This window comes from Cryptomeria japonica, chromosome 2 (assembly GCF_030272615.1).
Source record: "Cryptomeria japonica chromosome 2, Sugi_1.0, whole genome shotgun sequence".
NCBI lineage: Eukaryota > Viridiplantae > Streptophyta > Pinopsida > Cupressales > Cupressaceae > Cryptomeria > Cryptomeria japonica.
The window spans coordinates 505,719,107-505,731,160 of NC_081406.1; the positions used below are offsets into that span (position 1 = coordinate 505,719,107).

The window sequence follows — 12,054 nt, forward strand, 5'->3', positions numbered from 1 at the left end:
TCACAATGCCAAAAACATAACCAAAGAAGATAACAACGCCAAGGAACAACTACAACACTTCTCAGACTTGAACACTTCCTTAACAATAAACATAATAATTGCAACACCAATATAGCAAGATATCTTTGCACCAAAAACTTTCTGAACCAACAACTATCTGGAATGTAACAAGTTTGACATCAATGACAACCACAACAGCACGTACTTCCAACATATCCACCCACTGGTCCTGGCATAGGCTACCTCATATTGGGCACTCTAATTATGCACTCAAAACCTCTAGCTCTAATACCATTTGATGAAATATCAACTCACTTGTAAGTTGCATCCAAGTTTTGAAAACAATTACCAACACTAACATAATACAAATATCCAAAATCAAAATTTCAAGTTTTATTAAAATTTCCAAGGACTATTGATAATCTCTCTACATCTCTTCATCAAATTTCAATGATAAAATAGTGTGCAATTTGTGTCCAATCGACCTGCTTTGATTACTCTATTTTGGAATCTACATTCCTCTTCCAAGCACTTGCCTCAATAAATCAACCAATGCCTTCTCTTCTTGCCAATACAATTTTTTAAATTGCTCCCATCACCAATACAATTTATCTACACCCCAACTCTCTCAATGAATTCAAAGTATTGTTTTCTTTCCTACTTTGAGTGTCTTACCTCTACTCAAGCGATTTTGGTGAATTAGAATATGTTCTTATTTGGATATTCTTCTTTCCCTTATCCCTTGGCATGCACAACTCACTCCTTCTCTGCTCTAGCATTTCCAACCTAACCCTCTTTTCTAACTTATTGTTGTATTTATCCTCTTGTGTCTGGTTTTATCCCCTCTATTACCATGCATCCCCTACCTTTCTCTTCTCTCTACACACACATTTATTCACCTTGCCTCTCTTGGCTATATTAATTGACACCTCTATTTTATTTTTTTACTGCAATGCATTTTCTATGGTTGCATTCCCTCTTTCAATGTAGATATTCATTTATTTAAGTTGGAATGGGAATAAAAAAGTCAAAACACCTCATTGTTGCCTTTCTTTCACAACTAGATAATGAAGGAGTTTCCTATTTAAAACACAAGTCTAATTTTTTATTTTGTTAATTCCCAATTGCTTTACAAATTCACCAATGACTAAAACCAATATGCCTTTCCATCTCCTTATCAGTTGCAATAAGGAAGATGCTGGTTTTGGAATTTAATTTCTTTATTTGGTGAGTGTCCAATGGTTTAATTTTGTCTCATGCTACTTCAAAGTCAAGAGTAACAAGTAACTTTAAATTTTACATACAACACCATTGAACCAAAGTAATAACAAAATTTGGAATTTGATTGTGCAAACTATTCCCAAGTCACAAACATGTCAAAACAAATCAAAATCAAATTTTAGGTAACAAACAAAAATCTTTTTGGTGGTGTCGATTGCTCATTCACTTGTTTTCTCTTGCACCAGATACAAAATAACTTCTTGTCATATAAAAACCTTAAGAAAATGGAATTGATGAGAAATGAACCATACCATTATCGAAATAGCACAAAGCATGATGTAGACAAAAAATATTTCAACTAGTTTTTGTGGAGAAGTCATTGCCACTATAGTATGTATTCTTTACTGAAGTCCCACGAAAGTAGTTCAAAACATCACCCTAAAGGAAACCTAGAGAGTTTACAAGCCTTCAGTGTCTGATCTTCAAGTATTTGATTGTTTGACATATGTACATTTTCTAGTTCAAAATAAGAAGTTGGATGCCAAATCCCAACTTTGTATCTTTGTGGGATCATATTCTAATGTAGCTAAAGGATACAAATTCTATAATCCTAAGACAAAGAATTGGATTGTTAGCCAAGATGTGATTTTTGGTGAATGGGGAGTATGGCAGTGGAAAGTTGGTTTGCAACAAAATACATCAATAATAATGACAATGGAAGATAATAGTGTTCCTCCTCACCCTACAAGCTCAAGTGGAAGTCCAAGATCAAGCTCAAGTCCTCTAGGTTCACCTAGTTTTTCTTGTAGCACAAATTCAGGTGATGATTCATCTCCACCATCACCTTGATGAATATTAATGAACAACTAATACTCTAACTGGTACTGAGAGGGGGGGGTTGAATCAGTACAGACAAAAAATTTCTTTAATATTTTGACACTCTCTGAACATAGATAACCGGTTGTCTATATCACTGGACTTAACCAAAGAAATATCGGTTAATAGAAATACTTTAGATAGCTAAATAGGTAAAACAAAAGTACTTCAAATAAAATCCAACAATTTTCAAATCTAGATAGCTATTTTACCAGTTTGATCATGCATGAGTTGCATTAGTAATATCTAAACCATTAGCTCTGCATGCATATACAACTGAACAAAAATACTTAATCATCACATGAAAAATGCACAGCCCATGACACACAGATTTTTCATGTGGAAACCCAAATGGGAAAAACCATGGTGGGGACGAATACCCACAAGCTTGTTTTTTAACTCTTTTGAAGTCCACTCTGTTAGGAGCCTAATCCGGTTAAAGACTTTACAATAAGGTTATGTTAGGAATTGATCCTGTTAGGGATCACCCGGTTAAGGGATGGCTATAAACCCTATTAAAGGTTACCTTGCTAGAGGATTTAAAGAACTCAATGAGCTTGAGTCACCTAGTTAGAGGATTTGCAACAAACCTGTTAAAGCTACCCGGTCAAGGGATTTTGTTTCTGTTGAAATGGTTAGAAGACAATAGGTAAGACTTTGATCTGATAACAACACTACTTTGCTAAGGCAGATCCTTTTCAGTTCCTCTCTTCTGCAATCACACTTTGCAGACTCCTCACTCTAGTTTGGCAATATCAAAACATGCGGACACACACACAACTTTTGCCAACACAAACAATAACAAACATCATCAACCTTATAGACAACAATTAGGTCGGTAGCATAAACCCTAAACCCTAAACATTTAGGTTTTTAGTTACAAGCGGTCTGATCTTGACCATTAAAGGGCATTGCATAGAATAAAACAATCTAAGAAAGATCTCAAGTCATTTTGCATCATCCAATCTTCATTGCAACTGGAAAACAGTAACCCATCACACGTTCTTCACACATTGCTAAGAGAAATGCACATTGTTGAGGTGGACATTTAATGCATTCGCTCTTCACGCACAAGATCCTCAAAGAGATTCTTCCTAACGTGGCATCTCAATATCATCCTTATCTCCTAACTAACTCATCACAGGGTGTCATCGATTGCACCGCACAAGTCAGATCGCCAAACTGAAAACCCTCGAGCTAAATTGAGACTACAAACTAGTAGTCAAACTATGAACCCCAAACTGTAAACCCCGACACCGGTTCACTCCATCCCGGTTGACTATAACTGCTTCCAGTCTTCATACTGGTTCATAGCGGTTCACCTGCTTGGGTACCATATACGTGTTCACTTATTGACATCAATGACAATATACATTGTTGCTGCTTCATCATATGCCAATAATCTCCCCCTTCAACATTGATGGCAATACTCAGTGAATCATTTCTCAATAAAATATATACAGCGGTTGACACTAAACCTATGCAATATAAAAGATCACCATCACCTGGATTGATCAGTGTGTATATGCTCAACATCTTCTCTCCAAACAATATATCTTCTCCCCCATACATCATCAGATATCTTCTCCCCCTTTGACAGCAATGCCAAAGTGGAGGCACAAGCTTCCAAGCTCCACCATGTTGCTCCCCCTATGGAGTAGTATCCTTCATCACACCAATCGTATAAGATCTAACATGGTAGTACCTGACTGATGTGGAGCACACAACTTTAGTTTACTTCGTGAAGGGGTAGAACCCCTAATTCACCTCTCAAGTAGGTAAATGTAGTCTTCAGTAAGGGCTTAGTGAATATGTCTGCTAGCCGCTCCTTATTGGAAACATGTTCTAATACAACCTCTTTATTCTGAACCTTTTCTCTCAAAAAATGATACTTGAGCTCAATATGCTTGGTCCTAGCATGCAATACCAGATTTTTGGAAATGTTGATTGCACTAGTATTATCATAGAAAATACTCACTGGTTCAGATACAGTCACCTTAAAGCCATCCAGTACATGCTTCATCTAGATTGCCTGAGTGTAGTTCATAAATGCTGCCACATACTCTGCTTCTACTGTAGACTGGGAAATACAACTCTGCTTCTTGCTCGTCCATGATACTAGTCTTCCACCAAGGAAGAACGCTCCACCGGTTGTACTCTTTCGGTCGTCCACATTACCTGCCCAATCTGCATCGGTAAACACTTTGAGATCAAAGTTTCCATTATATGGATACCACAATCCATAATCAACTATTCCTTTCAGATACCTAATAATCCTCTTTACCGCTACCAAGTGGGATTCTCTTGGACTCTTCTGAAAACGGGCCACTATGCCCACTGTATGAGCAATATCCGGTCTGTTGTGCACCACATAGTGTAGCTTACCAATCATTGACCGGTACTCCTTCTCATTCACCAACAATGAATCATCCTCCTTAGTCAGTTTGCAGCCAGTCACCATTGGTGTCCCAACTAGTTTGCTCTCCTCCATGCCAAAGGTCTTCAATACCTCTTTGATATACTTGGACTGGGTAATGAAGATATCCTGCTTCATCTACTGAATCTGTAGACCAATGAAGAACTTTATCTCTCCAATCAGAGACATCTCAAACTCTTTCTTCATTTCATCTGCAAATGCATGATTCATTTCATCATCTCCTCCAAAGATTATGTCATCTACAAATACTTCACAGATCAGTATCTGATCACCTTCATATTTCAAGTAGATGTTGTTGTCCTCACTTGTTCTCTGAAATGCTATCTTCACAAGATGAGAGTGTAACTGTTCATACCATGCCCTTGGTGCTTGTTTCAATCCATACAGGGCCTTGTGTAATCTACACACCATGTTACTATCCTCTGACAAAGCAAACCCATCTGGTTGCTCAATATACACTTCTTCTAGGATTCCATTCAAGAATGCAGACTTCACATCCATCTGGTATACCTTGAATCCTTTAAATGCTGTAAATGCAAGTAACATTCTGACACCTTCCAATCTCGCCACTGGGGCAAAGGTTTCTCCATAGTCTTCTCCTTCTTCTTGAGCATATCCTTTGCATACAATTCTTGCCTTGTTTCTTACTACTGTGACTTCTTCATTCAGCTTATTTCTAAAGACCCATTTGGTACCTATGGCATTCTTTTGTTCTGGTCTGGGCACCAAGGACCATGTTGCATTCTTCTCTATCTAGTCCAGGTCCTCTTCCATTGCCTTTATCTAGTTCTCATCGGTAAGTGCCTCTCTAGTCGTCTTAGGCTCAAATTTTAAAATCATGTAGGAGTTTTCTTTCACCTTTATCCTTGTGAGTATCCCTGCATCTTTGTCTCCAATGATTTGCTTCGGATCATGATGCAGTTTTACATACCTAGGAATGACCCTAGCTGGTTCTACTTGCTTTTCCTCTTCTTCTTCAACTCCATCATTTTCTTCTTCTACTGCAGCTTCTACAGGTATAGAAACACTAAGGTCTTTGTAGTGTTTGTCACTTATTTCTTTCTTAACCGGTTCCCAGAAGGCTAAACCCGATTCATCTTCTGTTTGATTGCTGTTGGTTTCCTTAGGCTTCTTAGGGGATTCATCAACCCTGGCATTGATTCTCCCAACAATTGTTTGAGTCCTGCTGTTGTAGCACTTCAGAGCTTTTCTTTTAGTGGAATATCCCAAAAATATTCCTTCATCGCACTTAGCATCAAACTTACTCAGATGCTCACCTCTCCTGATATAGCACTTGCTGCCAAATACTTTGAAATAACTTACATTAGAAGTTCTCCCATTCTAGTACTCATAGGGGGTTTTGTCTTTACCTTTCTTGATAAGTACCCGGTTCATAGTATAGATTGCAGTGCTTACCACTTCTCTCCAAAATGTGTGAGCTACCTTTCCTTGGATCAACATAGTTCTGGACGCTTCAACTATAGTCTTTTCATTCCTTTCTGCTATGCCATTCTGCTGTGGTGTCCTTGGGGCAAACAATTTCCTCTTGATGCCATTCTCTTCACAATACTTGTTGAATTCATCAAAAGTGAATTCACCTCCCTAATTGGTTCTAAGGCATTTTATTCTTCTGCCTCTCTCCTTCTCCACCAATTCTCTAAAGGCTTTGAACTTTCGAAATACCTCCGACTTGTCTTTCAAGAATGTCACCCACATCATTCTTGAGCAGTCATCGGTAAGAATCATGAAATACTGATCTCCCTGAATACTTCTAGTTTTCATCGGACCACATAGATCGGTGTGCACTAGATCAAGTAAGTTCTCTACTGAAAAAGACTTACCTTTGAATGTTGAGGAAGACATCTTCCCAAGTTGACATTCTTTGCACAAAGCATTCTCCGGTTTGTTCAGCAAAGGCAATCCTCTTACTTCCTTGATCTTACTGGCCTTTACTATATTATCAAAGTTTATATGACAGATTCTCCTATGCCATATCCAACTATCATCAAACTTTTCCATCAGACATTGACTGATCTGGGCATTCAGCTGAAACGGGTTTCCTTTGGTCTGTTTACCCGTGGCAATAAGTTCACCATTCTTTCCAGTTATTCTGTAGACTCCACCTTTGAATTCCATAATAAGTCCTTTGTTGTTCAGCTGAGCAACACTCAAAAGGTTGTGCTCAAGGCCTTCCACCCATTAGACATCATCTGCACTTCTCTTTCCATTCAGTGAGATGGATCCTTTTCCTTTTACCATGCAGGGTGCATCGTTGCCAAACCAGACAACACCTCCATCATGTTCTTCCAGAGTCAGAAACTTTTTCCGGTCACCAGTTTTGTGGTGAGAACACCCACTATCAATGATCCACTCATTAGAGTTGTCAATGCGAGAGACAAGGTCTTTCTAGATAGACACCTCTTCCTTGACAGCTATGAACACTATGTCCTCACTCTCATCATCCTCTGATTCTTCATTAGTAACACCTTCGTCCACTACAACAAGACAATTTCTCCTACCTCCTCCTTTATACTTTCTAAATCTTCCCGTTTATCCTTATTGTCATTGTTAAGACAGTTAATAACTATATGTCCTATTTTATTGCAGGAAAAGCACTTCAAAGGAAGCTTACCTCTGTATTTTCCAGTTCCTTTTGGAAGTCTCTTGGCGAGAAGAGATTCAAACTCCATCAGAATCTCCTCGTCATCCATATCTCTACTTGGCCTGGACTCATAACTAGTGCTAACCTCTTTTCCTCTCTTGGTAGGTGCAGAGGAAGCAGATGCTCTGAAGGCTGACTCAGTCTTCTGAATGCTACCATCATAGCCATTCAATTCATATGTAGCTAATTTATCAATAATAGAGTCTAAGGATACCTTTGTTTTGTCGATAGACCTTAGCTCTTGGATGGCGGCCACCCTAATTGCATAGACCGGTAACAATGATCTCAGAACTTTGCTGACAACTGTGGCATCATCAATTGTTCCACCACTGCTCTTGATATCTCCAACCACGGTCTTGATCCTTATGCCATATTGCTGAATGGTCTCACCTTCAACCATCCTTATGTCTTCAAATTTTCCTCTAAGGCTTTCTTCAAGTAGCCTTCTTGACATGCTCATCACCGCCATAAATGGTTTCCAGTGTGTCCCAAACATCCTTAGGACTGTCCTTATCTTGTACATCAATGAACTCAATATCAAACAGGTTGCTAATAAGGGCTTCCATGACTTGCCCATTTTCTTTAATCTCTCTTTTTTTATCATCGGTCAGAGTGCTAGTAGGGATTACATAGGCCTTCTCAACATAGCTCAAGTGTTGAGCACCCAAACTCTTGATATAAATCTTCATTCTGTCCTTCCATATTTTGAAGTTGTCCCTATTGAACTTAGGACCTTCCCTCTTCATCATTAAAGCAAGATCTTTTGCCGCAAGCGGTTAAGCTTAAATCATCGAGGACCTGGAGGTGCTCTGATACCAATTGATGAATAATGATAAACAACTAATACTCTAACCAGTATTGAGAGGGGGGGGGGGTGAATCAGTACAGACAAAAACTTTCTTTAATATTTTGACACTCTCTGAACACAGATAACCGGTTGTCTATATCACTGGAATTAACCATAGCAATATCGGTTAACAGAAATACTTCAGACAGCTAAACCGGTAAAACAAAAGTACTTCAAATAGCATCCAACAATTTTCAAATCTAGATAGCTATTTTACCAGTTTGATCATGCATGAGTTGCATTGGGAATATCACGACCATTAGCTATGCATGCATATACAACTAAACAAAAATACTTAATCATCACATGAAAAATGCATAGCCCCTGACACACATATTTTTCACGTGGAAACCCAAATGGGAAAAACCACGGTGGGGATGAATACCCACTAGCTTGTTTTTGAACTCTTTTGAAGTCTGCTCTATTAGGAGCCTAGTTTGGTTATAGACTTTACAATAAGGTTCTGTTAGGAACTGATCCTATTAGGGATCACCCGATTAAGGGATGGCTATAAACCCTGTTAAAGGTTATCTCGCTAGAGGATTTAACGAACTCAATGAGCTTGAGTCACTTGGTTAGAGGATTTGCAACAAGCCTGTCAAAGCTACCCGGTCAAGGGATTTTCCTTCTGTTGAAATGGTTAGAAGACAATAGGTAAGACTCCGATTTGATAACAACACTACTTTGCTAAGGTAGATCCTTTTCATTTCCTCTCTTCTGCAATCACACTCTACAAACTCCTCACTCTGGTTTGGCAAGTATCAAAACATGCAGACACACACACAATTTTTGCCAACACAAACAATAACAAACATCATCGACCTTATAGACAACAATTAGGTCGGTAGCATAAACCCTAAACCCTAAACATTTAGGTTTTTAGTTAAAAGTGGTCCGATCTTGACTATTAAAGTGCATTGCATAGAATAAAACAATCTGAGAAAGATCTCAAGTCATTCTGCATTGTCCAATCTTCACCGCAACTGGAAAATAGTAACCCATCACACGTTCTTCACACACTGCTAAGAGAAACGCAATTTCCTGAGGTGGACATTTAATGCATTCTCTCTTCACGCACAAGATCCTCAAGGAGATTCTTCGTGACGTGGCATCTCGATCTCATCCTTATCTCCTAACTAACTCATCACAGGGTGTCATCAATTGCACCGCACAAGTCAGATCACCAAACCAGAAACCCTCGAGCTGAACTGAGACTACAAACCGGTTGTCAAACTGTGAACCCCAACACCAGTTCACTCCATCCCGATTGACTATAGCCGCTTCCAGTCTTCATATTGGTTCATACCGGTTCACCTGCTTGGGTACCATATACTTGTTCACTTATTAACATCAATGACAACATACATTGTCACCGCTTCATCATATGCCAACACACCTCCAACATCACCTCTAAGAGAGGTATGGAGTTTAGTTGATATTTATAAGAGGATTGCAATTATAAATCTAGTTGTTAATCAGACCCTTTGTGTATGAAAAAGTAGTGAAAGAACTAGTATGGGTTAATGCTATCAATGATGAGACAAATCTCATTCATAAGAATAATACAGTTTGGATATTAGTGCAAATTCCCAAAGATAAAAAAGCAATTGGTGTGAAATATAAGGTCAAATATCATGCAGATGGTTTAGTGGAATGACATAAGGAAAGATTAGTTGCCAAAGGATTTGCAACTCTTGGGGTGGATTATTTAGAAACTTTTGCTCCTATGGTTAGACTTGATATAGTTAAGATTATATTGGCTATATTGGCATAATACAAGTGGATAATATTTCAGATGGATGTGAAATTAGCATTTCTTAATGGTTATATAGTTGAGGAATTTTTTGTGGAACAACCTATGGGTTATGAATTTCTAGGAAAATAACACTTTATAAGTTGAGGAAAGCCCTTTATGGGTTGAAGAAATCTCCTTGTGCTTGGTATGCTAGGAATTGATAGTTATTTCATGAAGAAAGGGTTCAATAGAAGCCACTCAAAGCCTACCTTATGTGTCCAACAAATTGGCACTGATATTCTCATATTTTTTTGTTATGTTGATGATATTATTTATATAGGTAACAACAAAGTTCTCATGGAGAAGTTTCAAGTAGAAATGAAATAGGAATTTGAAATGTCAAATCTAGGACTCATGCACTAATTTATTGGTGTAGAGCTACAACAAACATTAGGAGGTATATATATTTTCCAAAACAAATATGTAGTTGATTTATTAAAAAAGTTTAAAATAGTGGCATGCAAAGCACTTGCAACCCCCATAGCACTTGGTGAGATTGACGAAGGAAGATGTAAGTTCCAAGGTTGATGCTACTTTGTATAGAAGTTTGGTTGGTAGCCTTATGTACTTTACAACAAGTAGAGTTGATATTATGTATGTTGTGAGCATCATCTCTAGGTTCCTGTAGGAACCACATGAGTCTCATTGACAAGTTGCTAAAAGAACCATGAGCTATATGAGTGGTACTCAAAATTTTGACATTCATTATTTTGATTGGGCTGGTTTAGTGGATGATAGAAAATCTACATTTGGTTATGCCTTTTCACTTGGTTCCAGAGTTGTCTCTTAGAGTAGTAAGAAATAGGTAATAGTGACTCTTTTTTCAAAGAAGCAGAATACATCACAGCTCCATCAACAAATTCTCAAACAATTAGATGAATATTGAAAAATCTACATTTGGTTAGGAACATTCAACCACCATTTATTGTGATAACAATAGTACTATTTTCATGACAAATAATCCTATGTTTTATGTCAGAATGAAGCACATAGAGATTTGACATCATTACATTTGTGACTTGGTTCAAGATGGGCAAGTGGAATTATAGTTTTGTCCTTCAGCTGAACAAGTTGTTGATATCTTTACCAAAGCTCTTCCAACAGAAAGTTTCAAAACCTTCAGACATCAGTTGTGATTCACATCCATTGATCATTCATGAGGAGATTGAAGATATGAACAATGCACTCGAGGGAGAGATTGAAGATTTTTTATTTTTTTTTGTAGTTTCTCTTTTCAAATAATAAAACTGCACATTTGCGCAGTTTTTTGTATTTAATTTTATGTTCTAATAAAACAGCAGTTTGCAAACTACTGAGATAAACTTAATTTTTAATTTTTAATTTTTAATTCTAATATTTTATGTTTTTTTTCTACTCTTAGAAAAGCAATTGTTAAATTACACTCAAATTTTCCATGGAATGAGTATTCCATTCAGCTTAGTGTACAGAAGATTGAGTTTTTTATTTCCTTTCAGTATTTGTTAGTGTTTTTCAAATTATCATAATCTTTTAAATGGCAAGTGCTCTATTTGGTCTAGGTCTAATCCTAAAGCTGTGGAGGGTACAGTTCCTAAGGGCCCTTCAAATACCTAATTAAGTGTTTTAAGTACAGAACCTCTTTTTTTTTTTGCCCTTGCTTCCTCCTTTCACTTTTCTGGAAACTAAAAACTAGGTATTATAGGTACACACTGACTACAAATTTCAGGGGAAAAGAGTCTAGGAAGTAGCTTCAGTGAAAAAGAATGTAAGAAGTAAAGAACTAACTTCAAATAATCATTTTCTATACTGCAGGGGAAGGTTGGGGCAGTGCATGTCATGATTTTCACGGGCACAGTCTTATTATTTGATTCTCCTCTAACAAAAATGGAGTTCCCCGTGACTTTACTGACACACAAAAGTTGAGGTTGGGCATATAGATATATATAGAGAGAAAGTCTTATCAAATTGTCATAAAATATACAGTGTACGTGCATCATCTCTTCTTTTCTATTCAGAAAAGATTTGAAGACATTTAAAAAAGGAGGCTAGTGTTGGCTGGATGTTCCATTTTACAATATATTGATAAAATTAAATAAGAAGCCATATATTTATATAGTATTTGTTTTCAGTTTAAAAAGTTTGAGTTTATAAGGCTGTAGTTAATCTGGTTTTACAAACGTCACAATTTTTTTATAATATGAGGATAAATTGAAAATTACAGATATTTCGGTTGTGTT

The 12,054-nt window shown here is 37.3% G+C and overlaps 1 long non-coding RNA gene across 3 annotated transcripts in view; it reads left to right on the plus strand.

Moving 5' to 3' along the window:
- LOC131078928 (uncharacterized) overlaps positions 1-12,054 on the plus strand; it is a 92,055-nt gene that overhangs the window by 62,990 nt on the left and 17,011 nt on the right. For 2 of the 3 annotated variants that reach the window (XR_009371575.1, XR_009113883.2), the window contains one exon: positions 11,630-11,954. The exons of the other annotated variant lie outside the window; for it this stretch is intronic. This is a non-coding gene — a long non-coding RNA (uncharacterized LOC131078928). Of the gene's footprint in view, positions 1-11,629; positions 11,955-12,054 lie in introns of those variants that run through there. 3 annotated transcript variants of the gene reach the window in all.